The sequence below is a fragment of the Oryctolagus cuniculus genome, chromosome 6, assembly GCF_051225735.1.
Source record: "Oryctolagus cuniculus isolate XC-2025 breed Fujian yellow rabbit chromosome 6, ASM5122573v1, whole genome shotgun sequence".
In the NCBI taxonomy this organism is placed as follows: Eukaryota; Metazoa; Chordata; class Mammalia; order Lagomorpha; family Leporidae; genus Oryctolagus; species Oryctolagus cuniculus.
In genome coordinates this window covers 12,791,336-12,805,166 of record NC_142872.1, presented here as the reverse complement: position 1 = coordinate 12,805,166, position 13,831 = coordinate 12,791,336, and the positions used below count along the sequence as shown (strand labels likewise).

At 39.5% G+C, this 13,831-nt stretch overlaps 1 pseudogene; it reads left to right on the top strand.

Annotated features, from left to right (window-relative positions):
• The first annotated feature begins 1,463 nt into the window (after window positions 1–1,463).
• Window positions 1,464–13,831, top strand: part of LOC149126017 (eukaryotic initiation factor 4A-I pseudogene) — a 49,230-nt pseudogene continuing 36,862 nt past the window's right edge.

The window sequence follows — 13,831 nt, the reverse complement described above, 5'->3', positions numbered from 1 at the left end:
TCTGCATCCCCATGTTTATAGCAGCATTTCTTGCAAAATGAATGTGGGCTTTGTGTTAGAAGAAAAGGACATGGGTCTCCAGTCGAAAAAAAAAAAAAAAGGCTGAGATGCCTCTGAACTTGCTACAGAGTAGAACTCATCGTTTTGCTGAATTTATAACACGTTGAGAGGTGCATGACTTTGAATCAGAAACTATAATTTGCTTTTAGCAGTTGCACATTCCCTGGAGTCTACAAGTATTTGAGGCAAGATAGCAAAAGTTGACACAATTCATATAATATAGGGAAACTATTGAATACGAGCCATTAAATTTATATTGAATTGTGTCTTACATTTAAAAGTTGTGAATAGTAAAAAGTAAATAAATGTGGCAAGGAAGATATATGTATAAAGGCATATTATGAGTGAATTTTGAGCATTTTTTGTCATTTATAAACAGCCTTTAGCAACATGCCTTCAATGACAAAAATGCAAAATAACTATTTTAAATAATCTTGAGGCAAGAACCACACAGTGTGGTGTGTGTGTGTGTGTATATATATATATATAAATATATAAATATATATATTTTCCCCATCCTCCTACAAATTTATTACTGAGTCAGATATTTTTCAGGTGGTTGAATAGATTTTCATTCCGTTTTTGTTGCTACTGTTTTTTTTCCTAGCCATTATTTTTATGAGAGCAAAGATAAAAGTTAGCAACAAGAAATGGTAGAATTTTGCATCCAGAATGGATATTTTTACAGATTGGAAACTAAAAGAAAAATTATATGAACAAGTGGGATATGTGGTGGATATAATTATTTGATAGGTGGTAATAGTCCCTCCTGCACTGTTATCTGAAAACACTTGAAAAGATAATCATTTAATGTGTCAGTGTAGCTGTTATGAATTGTCATGTTTATTTAATTTTTTGAATAATTTTTATTAATATAAGCTGAATAAACTTCATGTATTTCATTTATACAGATCTAGAAGCATAGTGATACCACCCTCACTCCCTCCTCCTTTCTTTCTTATTCCTTTAATTTTTGCAGTGACATACATTCAATTTATTTTATGATCATAAGCTTAACTCTTCACTATGTAAAGAATTCAACAAATAGTAAGAAGATAAAAACACTTCCTCAACAGTAGAGATAAGGGTTGTAAACAATAACCAAATGTCAAGATATCGATTTTGCTCATATGCGTTACATTTGTTTGTACTCGAATAGCTACCACAGGCTGGGACAACATAGGTTTGTCTTTTTGGGACTAGCTTATTGCACTAAGTATATTGGTTTCCTGTTGGATCCATTTTGTTGCAAAATACAGGATTTCATTCTTTTGTGGTTCCATAGTGTGTATATACCACATTTTCCTTATCCATTCATTGGTCGATGGATGTCCAGATCAGTTCCATATCACAACTGTTGTGAATTGAGCTGCAGTAAACATGGGGGTACAAACCACTCCCTCATGAGCTGTGGATTCAAGGACCAGATCTAGGACATCTTCCAGAAGCTCAACAGCAGCACCAGGTGGCTTTGTTGTCGCTACAGTGCCTTTCTTTGTGCTCGAGGTGACCAAGAACTTCATGGGGGACTCCATCTGGATTCTTGTCAAGAAGGAAGAGCTGACCCTGGAGGGTATCCACCAGTTCTACATCAACGTGGAACGCGAGGAGTGGAAGCTGGACACACTCTGTGACTTGTACGAAAGCCTGACCATAACCCAGGCTGTCTTCTTCGTCAGTACTCGAAGGAAGGTCGGTTGGCTCCATGAGAAGATGCAGGCCCGGGACTTCACCGTCTCTGGCACGCAGGGAGATTCGGACCCAAAGGAGTGAGATGTGGGCATGAGGGAGCTCCGTTCCGGCTCCAGCAGAGAACTGATCACCGCTGACCTGCTGATCAGAGGCGCTGATGTGCAGCGAGTTTCTTTAGTCATCACCTGTGACCTTCCCACCAACAGGGAAAACTAGGCTCACAGAACTGGCCAAGGCGGACGCTTCGGTCCTAAAGGTGTGGCTATTAACATGGTGACAGAAGACAAGCGGGCTCCTCGAGACATCGGGACCTGCTCCAACACCTCCTTTGAGGAGATGCCCCTCAATGTTGCTCACCTCATCTGGGGGGGGGCTGTCCTGCCACCTAGCCCCAGGTGGGGTTCAGTCCTGGGGGGCTGTGGAATCGTGGGGTGGGGGGGGGAGCAAAGGGATGGACATCTTGTCATTTTTTTTTTTCTTCTTTGAGTAAATGTCACTTTTTGAGGCAAAAGAAGGAACTGTGACCATTTTAGAAACCCTTTTCTTTGGGGCAGGCTCTTGCCCCAGGCACCGTCTCCTCCCTCCCCCCCTTGCAAAAGAAAAAGAAAAAACCCTAATCCATTTCCCTAACCTAGTTACCTCCAGGTCTCAGAGGCTCTCCCACCCCAGCTGAATTCCTCTGACTTCATTCAGAGGCCGAGACGAGTCACTCAAGCTCACCTGCCGGACCAAACATGCAGGCCGCAGCCGAGAGTGAGGTTGCCCAGTGATTGAACCCAGCTGGGGGAGCAGGGGAGAGAAAATGGTAGCCGTTGATTTGTATGGTATTCATTGACTCAGGAAGCAAACACGAAACTCTGAATACAAGGACTTGGAAACTGCCAAGAAAGACTTTGACTTGTCCAGCATGTCAATTTATTATTTTTTTCTGTCCCCGGACAGAGTTTTTTCACCTTATGGCTCAGACTCTTTAGAAATTCAGCCTTTATTGCCAGATGGCTGTCTATATGAATTTTTTTAAAAAGTATGCAAACGTTTATATAAATACACTTTGTCTTTTGTTTTTGGCATGCATCAGTTCAAAAATGCAAGTTTCATACATTAGCTTAATTTAAGCTTTCCACAAATCAAGAATTTCCATTTAAGTATTTCCCACAAGATGTAGTTCACTGAAGGAAAAACTGGATTTTCTTTCTCATTGAAAGTGCCAATTATATGGCTATAATTTAATCTCATGATGCTTTTATTATACTTGAAGGATTATTACAAAGTATAACTTAACACAGTTGACTCAAATGCAAAAAAAATGCTGACTGCATCAACTACTCAGTTCTGTGATTATAGGTGAAGTTAGAGACTGCCTGTAAATGCATCATTATGGCTATATTCAGTAAATCTTCACACACACAGGTGGCAAGCTATAAGAGATAAATTAAATAATGCATAGTACCTCTGACATTGCAATTGTTAGTAAATAAATTACGACTGTTACTGAAATTATTAGTGTAATTATAGATGTTATAAAGATAAGTGCTGGGTAAAAATCTCTGCTTGATCCATCAGCAAACATTTACATTTGTGCCATCTCTTTTTTTCCTCTTCTATCAAAATTCAATTATACTTTGGATTCCTTTGAGGCTTAGTTGAGTGAGCTGTCAAATATGTGCTGAGGAATTAATGCATTACATGATTCACTATTAAGATAAACAGAGTGTTTTGAGGGGCAGGTGGATTTCTAGATATTTGAAACAACATAGAATGTGGTTATCAGAGCAAATTTTTAATGTCTTTAAATCATATAAAAATAACAAATGCTCTCTCATTTCATGCATAACACCCCAAAGAGCAATATATTCTAATCACTCTGCCTTAAAACCTTGCAACTGCTGTCCCATTTGGCTGTTCTTGATCGTCTCTGTTCTCTAAAATGTTTTTTTTTTTTCTTTTATACTCTTCATTTCCTACAATATATGTTCCTTGGTCACTCCTGTTTTTATTTCATTCATGTATGCCACTGTAGTTAACCTGAAGCATAATATAGGGTTTAGGAAAAGGCAGTTTAAAAACTTCTCCTGAAGGCTGGCATAGAATTTCTTTCAACTTAGGAGGAATCGTAGTTAAATATTCCGCAGTTCTATTAAAGTAGAATTCAGTTAGTCATGAACATTTCTATTTTTAGTATTTGATGTATCCTACTCTATTTTGTGTGAGTGGATTGTATTATGAAAGACCTGTAAGTACATTAACATAAAGCAAGGGAAAGCAGAATATTTACGGGCTTGTTTGATAATATTTTCCAGAATAAGATTAAACATTAGAACAAACAGAAGATTGTTTCATTAGAGAATTATGCAACATTTTGTCTTTTCATTTTTTAAAAATATTTTTATTTGAATGACAGAGTTACAGAGAGAGGTAGAGAGAGAGAGAGAGGTCTTCCATCTACTGTTTACTCCCGAAATGGATGAAAAGGCCAGAGCTAAGCATCCAAAGCCAGGAGCCAGGAGTTTCTTCCACGTCTCCCACGTGAGTGCAGGGGCCCAAGGACTTGGGCCATCCTCCACTGCTTTCCCAGGCACATTTAGCAGGGAGCTGTATCAGAAGTGGAGCAGCCGGGACTCGAACCGGCTCCCATGTGGGATGCTGGCACTGCAGGTGGCGGCTTTACCCACTACGCCACAGTACTGGCCCCCAAAATTTTGTCTTTTAAAATGCTGTATTCATTTCTTGTCTTAAATACTAGAACAGTGAATTATATTGTAATTTGTGCTAATTACAATTTGAAAAAGTTGATTATCTGAATTCATTTTTGTAAAAATGCAGTGATTGCTAATATGCTTTAAAATGAGTATCCAGTAAACCTGGAAGTGAGAGAGATCACAAATAGTCAGAAGACACCTCAGAGTGGAATGGGGAGGACAACCAGAGAAGTTTCATCCGTAGAAGGGAAGGTGGAAATCCGAGCAAACATTAGTGGAAAGGCTGAAGGGCTGGGAAGGTGTCAGATTTGTAGATTGCAAGTTCTCCATGACTCAGCCAGAAGGAGTGATTCTTTGCAGCAAGGCAGTGTTTCTGAGATCAGTCCGTGGTTCCTCACTCATTTTGAGTGGCTGAGCTGATGAAGATAAACACTTGACAGTAAGCAAACATTTGCCTAGGCGCTCAGGTTCACAGTTGAAATACTTCCAGGGAGGGCAGTTCATGAATCCCGACTAAGAACCTCTTGCATAGGAGAGCAAACTTTCTAAGAACTAAACCCACTGGAAAGTGACATACCCTGCTGAGTGCCCCAGTATAGAAAGAAGACATGTAGACTGGAGTGGAGACTTTATCATCTGCCTCAGATCTCACAGAATTACTTGTTTAGTTAATCACTGAGTGAATCTTCTTCAGTCAGTACTGTTGCTTGATAATGTGTGTATGTGCGTTTTACAAAAGGAAATACCTGCTACTCAGTTTGTTGAATCCTCCTTGAAGTATTTCAAACCAGAGTAAATGAATACCTTCAGCAAAGCAAAACTGCATGCAGACAAATGCATTGATAATGAGAGTCCTTATCAAAGTCCTTTTGAAATAATGAATATTGAATGTGTTACGTCCATCATCACTGGAGACAACAGCATTTTACTGAGCATTTCATTTATTTACAATTTTTCAATTTTTAAAATTTAAAGATAAGTTTCATAAAATCTCTGTATGTGGTGATTTCTCTGAAAATTCTGTTATCTGGCTTACTAGGGAATTTAGGAGACCTTGATGGGTTTGAGAATGATTTCCTAGTGGAGCGGGGATAGGCATTTCAAAGCTTCCAGCTCATGAAGAGAAAATGCACTTTTCCCAGATACAATATGAAAGCCAAACTTCTGCCAGGGCCTTTAAATGATTGAATTGAGTATAGGTTCCCAGACAGTCAGAGAACCATTCACTGCCAATTTACTCTGCATTTTATGAGGGACTATAAGGTAGGGGGTGTGGTCCTTGGCCCAGGAGTGAAAGCATCCCAGTAAGCTTGTTACAAATGCAGATCCATGGTCCTCACCTCAGCCTCCTCAGATTGTCTGGGGATGGGATTGAGACACTGTTTAAAGAGATTCTTACTTAGACTGATGTTTGAGTACTTGACATTAGTGGGCTTTGGGGTCAGGCAACTGTGCATTTTACTCTTGATTGCTTTTTTTAAAGATTTATTTATTTTATTTGAAAGTCAGAGTTACACAGAGAGAGGAGAGGTAGAGAGAGAGAGAGGTCTTCCATCCAATGGTTCACTCCCCAATTGGCAGCAATGGCCGGAGCTGCACCGATCCGCAGCCAGGAGCCAGGAGCTCCCTCCAGGTCTCCCACGTGGGTGCAGGGGCCTAAGGACTGGGTTATCTTCTGCTTTCCCAGGTCATAGCAGAGAGCTGGATTGGAAGTGGAGCAGCTGGGTTTCAAACGGGCACCCATGTGGGATGCCAGCACTTCAGGCCAGGGCGTTAACCCACTGCGCCACAGTGCCACCCCTACTCTTGATTTCTTTATTAACTATTTTCTTTTCTATATGAGACTACATTTATCTGTGCCTCAGTTTACTTGTCTATAAAGCAGGGATAATAATATAAAGATAATGATTATCAGAGGATTAGAGATAACATATAAAATTAAAAGAATACCACCAGAATATGAGATAGTACCCAGTGAGTAATTTTTTTCATATTGGTGTAATTATATGCATTATAATTAGAATATCTAATCCATTTCAAGATAAGTGACTTGTATATATCTGCTCTCAATTCTCACAGCAACCTTACTTGATACATATTTTTTGAAATTTTTGTTTTTATTATTTATCTGAATAGAGAAATGGGAGGAGAAGAGAGAGAGCTCGCACTTCCACTTACTGTCCTATTACTCAAATGCCTGTAATGGTCTGGGCTGGGCCCGGGCTGGAGCCAGAAGCTGGCGCTTGATCCAGGTCTCCCAGTCCTGGCAGGGACCCAGCTGAGCCTCTCAGGGTCTGCGTTTGCAGGGAGCTGGAACCAGGAACTGGACCTGGGAATCGAAGCCAGGCAGTCGAGCGTGGAACACAGGCATCTGAACCACTAGGCCACATTCCTGCTCTGGTGTTGTGATGGAGGAAGACGCTCTGGTCTTCCAGAGCAGCTAGACAAGCCGCAAATTCTGAAGGATTTTAGTGATAAATGTTTGCATTGTTTTTGCAATGTTTAATGAAAGGTAATGGTACAGAGTACAATTTGTCATTAATGTTGATCCACAAATTGATGTTCCTGCTTGTATCTCCCAGTTCACTCAGTGAGTAGTTTATTCATTGTTTTACCAGTAAGCAGTTTGGCTTGTTAAAGTCACTTCACTGGGGCTGGTGCTGTGGCATAGCAGGTTAATGCCCTGGCCTGAAGCGCCGGCATCCCATATGGGCACTGGTTCTCCTATGTGGGAGACCCGGAAGAAGCTCCTGGCTCCTGGCTCCGAATCCCGTATGGGCACTGGCTCAAGACCCGGCTGCTCTACTTCCAATCCAGCTCTCTGCTACGACCTGGGAAAGCAGTGGAGGATGGCCCGAGTCCTTGGGTCCCTGCACCCCTGTGGGAGACCCAGAAGAAGCTCCTGGCTCCAGATCGGTGCAGCTCCAGCCGTTGTGGCCAAGTGGGGAGTGAATCATTGGATGGAAGATCTCTCTCTCTCTGCTTCTCCTTCTCTCTCTGTGTAACTCTGACTTTCAAATAAATAAATAAATCTTAAAAAAAAAAAAGTCTCTTCAACAGCTTTAAGCTGTTTTTGGTGCTGTTCTAAGTTAAAATACCAGACGTTTCATCAACTGCATCCGTTTAATCATTTTTATTTCTGATTTAAATAGGGCAGCTTTTGTGCATTACTTCTTCTGTGTCATGTGAACTGAACCTAGGTTAAATTACATACTTGCGGCCTAACTATCATTTCCAAAGTCAATATACTCCAACCTAGAAAGTTCCCAGACTGTCTGGTTCCTTATTGCACACTGAAGGATAATATATTTTCTTGAGAAAAATGTCCTGAAATCATTTCCTTTTAAAGGGAAAATAAAGGCTGAATTGAGTTCAAGGCAAATAAATATGTAAAATATTCTGTCTGGACTGGGTCATGCACTTTTGAAGTGAAATACTTACATGGTATTGCTGTGAATTGAAAATCGGCGTCCTCTGACCTGGCAGGCTATGAGCGCTTTTAATCAGCACTGCTACCCTCGCGGCGGATAGTGAAGACTCCTGCAGTCATTATTGTTTTAGATTCCCAACTTTTCTCCTTACCTCTCTGATGGAACTACTGCCAGCTCCGCGGGGCTATACCTTGCATAGCCTCAACTTTTCCTCTGATCAAGACGAGAGCATGTATTCATTTCCTTGTTCTGAGTATGTAGAAAGTTGAAATTTCTGGCTAAGGGATCTTTTGTTAGCCAAGAACTGAGTGAACAAGAGTATTTTATTTTTTAAAAAAAGATTTATATTTTTATTTGAAAGTCAGAGTTACACAGAGAAAGGAGAGGCAGAGAGAGGGAGGGAGGGATGGAGGGAGGTTTTCCATCTGCTGGTTCACTCCCAAATTGACCACCACAGCCGGAGCTGTGCCAATCCAGAACCAGGAGCCAGGAGCTTCTTTCCAGGTCTCCCATGTAGGTGCAAGGGTCCAAGGACCTGGGCCATCTTTTACTGTTTTTCAGACCATAGCAGAGAGCTGGATTGGAAGTGGAACAGCCGGGACTTAAACCAGCTCCCCTATGGGATGCTGGCACTGCAAGTGACGACTTTACCCACTATGCCATAGTGCCAGCCTCAAACAAGGGTATTTTATAACAAATGTATTCTATTAAACAGGACGGGTGAAATGGAAGTACATTTTTAGAATAAATCACTTCATACTATAGTACTATCAATTAGCAAATATTTTCTTCTGTTCTTAGTTGAAACAGCAAGCACATAACTACTGTAATAGTCAAAATGAACATCATTTATGTTTTTTAAAATACTTGATAGACACTCATTAACTTTCTGAAGGTTTACTTTTGTTTTCCTCGTATAACCTTTAAGCATAATCTTTTTCTAAATGCAATTTTGATTTTCATTACGAAGAGGATCTTTGTTCTCAATATTTGTCCAAACATACTAATTATCTCTATTTATAAATTAAATATGACTTTCCTTGTTGGCTTTTACTATTTATATTTGGAGTGGATTTTTTCATATTTAACTTTTCAAAGAATGATGTTTATGATATTTTTCAGATGGTATTGTTCTACCTGGTAAAAATTAGTTATGTACACATTGTTTCCTATTCTTGTTTTTACCACTGAGCTTAGGAATTGGAATATTCGTATAGAAGTCTCAGACAAGGAGATACATTAATTGAAGTAGCAGGTGGATGTTTGTAGATAAACAGTTGAATTCAGCAAGGGGAGAAAGCAAAAAGAAAAGGTCAAGGAGAGAGAATAGGGGTGAATAGAAAATCAAACTCACGACCTGTTGGAGTCAAGGAGGTGATGTGAAGCTTCTTCTGTGTGCACTGGTAGCTTTACTTTAATCAAGAAGTGATTTCCTTCTATTACTGCCAGTGTCAACCTCACGTAGTGAAGGCTTTTAAAATATGAGCCACGCGTGTGGAGCTCTTCTGTCTCAGTTTTAGGGATGCCATTGCTCCTGGTAATGATCGTCCTGCTTTTGTAATGGAAACTGCCCAAGCTTTTCGTTTAACAGGAACTAAATATTTAACAAATATTTATCCAACACATGAGTAAGTTTTTCTAAGAAATTATTTATGGCTTGGCTTTTTAAATGAAGATACAGAAGCTCTTATTATTTATTTAATTATGACTTTTTTTAACTTTTATTTAATGAATATAAATTTCCAAAGTATGATTTATGGATTACAATGGCTTCCCCCACATACTGTCCCTCCCACCCACTACCCTCCCCTTTCCCACTCCCTCTCCCCTTCCATTCACATCAAGATTCATTTTCGATTATCTTAATATACAGAAGATCAGCTTAGTATACATTAAGTAAGGATTTCAACAGTTTGCTTTCACACAGAAACATAAAGTGAAAAATAATAGATGATTTTTTTAAATGATGATGAAATCAGATCAGACCTATTGTCATGTTTAATCCGAGTGAGAGTCAAGTTGGGAGTTGATAATTTCTTTTTTTTTTTTTTTTACAGAGGATCAGTTTAGTATACATTAAGTAAAGATTTCAACAGTTTGCACCCCCATAAAAACACAAAGTGAAATATATTGTTTGAGTACTCATTATAGCATTAAATCTCAATACACAGCACATTAAGGACAGAGATCCCACATGAGGAGTAAGTGCACAGTGACTCCTGTTGTTGACTTTACCAATTGACACTCCTGTCTATGGCATCAGTAGTCTCCCTATGCTCCGGTCATGAGTTTCCAAGGCTATGGAAGCCCTCTGAGTTCTCCGATTCTTATCTTGTTTAGACAAGCTCATAGTCAAAGTGGAGGTTCTCTCCTGCCTTCAGAGAAAGGTACCTCCTTCTTTGAAGACCTGTTCTTTCCACTGGGATCTCACTCGCAGAGATCTTTTGCCAGAGTGTCTTGGCTTTCCATGCCTGAAATACTCTCATGGGCTTTTCAGCCAGATCCGAATGCCTTTAGGGCTGATTCTGAGGCCAGAGTGCTATTTAGGACATCTGCCATTCTATGAGTCTGCTGAGTATCTCACTTCCCATGTTGGATCACTCTCCCCTTTATTTATTCCATCAGTTAGTGTTAGCAGGTACTAGACTTGTTTATGTGCTCCCTTTGACTCTTAGTCCTTTAATTATGACAATTTTTAAAAAGATTCATTTATTTGTTTGAAGAGTAACACAGGGAAAAACATGGATAGATGGAGAGGGACAGAGATAGGGACATGCTGGCAGTGCAGCCAGCGGCTTAACCCACTGTGCCACAGCACTGGCTGGCAGTTATAAAAATTTACCATGAAATACACATTGGTTTGTTATATTGGCAAATAAATATTACTATCTTGTTCTTTAGTATCTTCTTTAGTATCCACATCTACAAAACAATACCAAATTTCTGAGTGTTTAAAGCAGTTCTAAAAATAAATGTGATGCTTATCCTCTGAAAATCTTGTTTTTCACTTGCCTGTTGAATGGATTATAAAATAGACTTCAAAGCTGTGTTTGGGAAGCATTGTTTTTACCTTTTCTAGGAAGCAACTGTGTGTTGTTAGTGCATAGTGGGAAAGTAAAAGAAATTTTGGACAGTAGAGCTTTACATTAGAAATGAATATTTTAGAAGCCATTATAGGTAAACATTTTAATCATTTTAACTGGGATACAATTCAGATGTTCAAAATACTTTCTCTGAAGGGAGGAGAGAAGTTCCACTTTGACTATGGCCCTGTCTAAATAAGGTCAGAATTTGTGAACTCAAGAGGCTTCCATAGCCTTGGCAGCTCATGACAAGAGCCTTGGGTGATCACTGACGTCATAAATAAGAGCATCAATTGTTAACAACAGGAATCACTGTGCACTTACTCCCCATGTAGGGTCTCTGTCCTCAATGTGTTATACTATGAGAATAAACGGTAAAACTAGTCTTCAAACATTACTTTATACTTTGTGTTTCTGTGTGGGTGCAAACTGTTGAAATCTTTACTTAGTATAAGTTTATCTTCCGTTTATAAAGGTAATTAAAAATGATTCTTAATGAAGAATGGGAAGGAGAGGGAGTAGGAGATGGGATGGTTTGCAGGTCGGAGGGTGGTTATGGGGGGAAAAACCACTGTACTCCAAAAGTTGTACTTTGGAAATTTATATTTATTAAATAAAAGTTTTCTAAAAAGAAAAAAAATACTTTTGAAAGGAATCAATATAAGAAAGTACAGATAGACCTAAATTAGCAAATATTTATTAAGTGTCACAATTTCTCTGTTAGATGGAGTGAAAATAATCCCAAGATTGTTTCCTGCTTGGAATTTCAACATAGAGTTGAATAACCAAGACACAAAAAGTGTTTACCAATGGAGGCCCATTAAGTTCAATGCAATAGTCAGTGAGACACCACACGATGGTACTTTAATTGCCAGATGAGGTATAAATTTTAAGAATTCAGAAGTGGAAAATGTTGCTCTTGAAATGTAGTGGTCCGAGGAAGTTTCACAAAAGAATGGATGGCCAGGCCATTTAGGGAGTTGAGTTTCCCTAGAGGGCGATAGACGGGTGACCCAGCTTTCCCACATTAATTGAAAGGAAATGGCAGCGTTCTGATAGTGCCCCTCATGGAGTTCTCCTGGGCTTATTTCATAGATGTCAGCAGTGGTCAATGAATTCTTGAAGTTCCCTTGCCACAGCCTTTGCAGTGACTGGCTCTCCAGCATGAGTGTCTTAGGCTCAGAAATCAGTTAATCTGACTTTCCAGGAATCCTGGTAGAGGAGAAATTTCTAGAAGTTAGAGATTTAAATGCAGGGAGGGGAAGCTAAAATTTATTTTCTGTTTATTCTTGAGGTTCAAGTAGACATTAAAGTCAATCGGTTTCTTGATAAAAGCCCTGTTTCTTGGAACTGCCCACTTAAGTGCTGACAAGGCTCTCAGACCTAGTTCCTCTGCAGGAAGTGCAGTGGTGTAGGTATCTCGAGAACTCCCGCACTGATGTGAGTGCTGAAGACAGTGGACATATCTGAAACTAGTGACTACTCACTATTTCCGAATTGCTTTCTGAGTTTGAAAATGCCATGAGCAGTGACTCTATAATCTTTGGTCTATCTACAGGTCAGAATTTTGCTAATGCTGCTAGAATATATGATAGTCTAGTGTCTGAGCGTACAAACTGTTGGGTTTTAACTATTGGCATGTTTTATGTGTTAGATAGATAAATGTGAAATGATTGCATGTCAGGAAATAATAGAAGTAGTTTAATGTATACATTGCTCAAGCTAGGGAAATTTCCCCCATGTGATTATAAAAGAACATTTTTCAAGTTTTTGTCTTTATCTTTAGTCTCAATAGCTCCAGATGCAATTCAAGTCTGTTATGTTTTTTATTGATTTGAAAAAAAAAACTTTTATAGCTGTTGGAGGCAAATGTGTTTTCTGTGCGTAAGTAAACCTATTTATTTGCTATTTCACATATGTTCTTGTGACATTTGCAGTTATTTTACAGTTAGCTTTGCTTGACTGGCCCTAGAATCTCTGACTACTCATATTCTTGCCAGGGAATGAGCTGCCTTGGGTTGTTGCTCATGGCAATTTCATGGTAAAACACAAACCAGTGTGATGTTTAATGACTGATTATGTACATACTACACATCAGGAAATAAACTACAAGGAATAAGATTGAAATACAAGCATAACCCTAGATAAGAATTTAAAATATTTTGGGATTAAAGCTTAGCTGTTATCCATTGTACTAGTTCCAGCTTGATTTGTAAATAATAGGATATCACCTGAAGAGCATCTCTCCCTACTCCTAAACCCCTTTGTGATTTCAAAATGCCATTAAAATTCCTTCAGTTAAAAAAAAAACATTCAAAATCATCATTTTCGTCTGAATATTTGCCGAATTGCCTTGAAATCCTGTCTTCCCAGTATTGCTTCTTTTTACAGGATCAGAAAGCAACTGGACCATCTGCCCTAGTAATAACCAGCCCCTACACACACATACACAACCTACTCTCTGAACTTCCTTTCCCTTCAACATCTGCCAAGCACACCAACCAAGTCTCCAACTTTCCCGACTCCACATGGGTGTCCTAAAATTCACTTCAGTTCTGACGCCAACTAGAGTTAACACAGGGTTAGGAGTAAGCCCACAAAACAGCCCCGGCTTCAGACATCCCCCCTACATTGAGATTCCCATGACCTCCGTCTCAGGTTCAATGCTCTGTTAGAGTGACTCTTGGGACTCAGCGACATATACAAGTATGACCGATTACAGTTCAGCAACAGGCAGATGGAAGACACACATGGTGAAGAGTCTATCGGAAGGGACTCCAGCTTCCATACCCACTCACCCTTCAAGCACCTCCCTGTAATCACCATGTCGGAAGTTCTTGGAACCCAATATTTTAGGAGGGGGTTT